Source organism: Tamandua tetradactyla, chromosome 5 (assembly GCF_023851605.1).
Source record: "Tamandua tetradactyla isolate mTamTet1 chromosome 5, mTamTet1.pri, whole genome shotgun sequence".
Taxonomy (NCBI): Eukaryota; Metazoa; Chordata; class Mammalia; order Pilosa; family Myrmecophagidae; genus Tamandua; species Tamandua tetradactyla.
The window spans coordinates 172,597,788-172,599,105 of record NC_135331.1 but is presented as its reverse complement, the minus strand read 5'-3'; the positions used below and the strand labels follow the sequence as shown (position 1 = coordinate 172,599,105).

Genomic DNA, 1,318 nt, shown 5'->3' with positions numbered 1-1,318 from the left:
AGGAAGCAGGGGAAGGTTTACTTGTATATGTGATGCAAACATACCACTTTCCCACATCAGTAGTTCCATGTATATCCATTTCACCCAAGGTAAAATAAGAAAGGCTGATAGAAGATAAAAAAATTTCACTTATAAATAGAAAAAGGATTTAAGAAATGAAATTTCAACACTGTTTCTTCCCATAATGCTACTTACTCTTTCTACTTTACAATAAGCATAAATAAAAACCGTATCTCACACACCCACTTTCACACCCTTACCCAAGTTTAACAATAAATTCTTCTAACAATTGAGAAGAAAAGCCCTCCTTTGTAGTAATTTCATAAAATAACTTCAAAATTCACAAAACACCTGCCTTTAGGGAAGATCAGAAATCCTTCTGGAGAACATGAGCATTAATATTTGGCCCCTCTAAGGTACAAAGCAGCTTTATTTGCCCTTGACGTATAATCTGTAAGGTAGGCCAAAAGTCTGCATGTTTGCATAAAATTGGGAGTGATGCCACCCTGACTGAATGAAACAAATTATTACAGCTTTTTGTCGTAATGGAGGTTAAACAATTTAGAGGAAAAATAAAAGCACTTTAACCCAGTAATATACCAGAATTCTGAATTCCTAACAAATACAAATCGCTACGAAATTTTAAAATATTGAACATTGCATATTGATAAAAATTGAACAGGAAAAAAACCATAAATATTTAAATCCAGCAGGACACCACAAAAAAGCATACTATACATAAGTGTGAAATCAGTCAAGCTTTTCCAAAAGAAAACCCTTTTAATCCTTCAGCAAGTCTCTATGAAAATAGTATGCATACAATAAAAGGGAAAAGGGAGCACCTAGAACCCCCCAAGAGGCTTGCTATACCATTCAGCATTATTGCCCAATCTCCTTTTGCATGGATGGCTAACAAATGACAAAGAGGTCCATTTTATGATAGTTAAGTAATTTCTTTTCACCACTGCTGCCAGCTGAAGTCATCATTGCTTCCAAAGACCAAGAAAAAGCCTAGTATAGTAGCAAAGATGACTGTGTTTCCTATGAGAACAAGTGCACAAGCTCCCCACTCAATCAGATGTGCTCTGGCAAATACAATAGGGAGTCCAAAAGCTGAGACAACAATGCTTGTATATTGGAAGGGCACATGCAAGCATCAAAAACATCAGCCCAATTGCTCCCCCAAATGACAAACTAATCAAAGCTTTGATGCCCGCCATGGCGGTGACGTCGCTCCTGACTCCGGGACCGAGGAGGAGGAGGCGGCGGCCGGGAGACCCGAGGCCCTCCCTTGTATTTTAAGCCTTTGCAAGGTAGG

The 1,318-nt window shown here is 38.4% G+C and overlaps 1 pseudogene; it reads right to left on the bottom strand.

Moving 5' to 3' along the window:
* Positions 1-700: 700 nt before the first annotated feature.
* Positions 701-1,279, bottom strand: LOC143682882 (leptin receptor overlapping transcript-like 1 pseudogene; annotated as a pseudogene).
* Between the last annotated feature and the right edge of the window lie 39 nt (positions 1,280-1,318).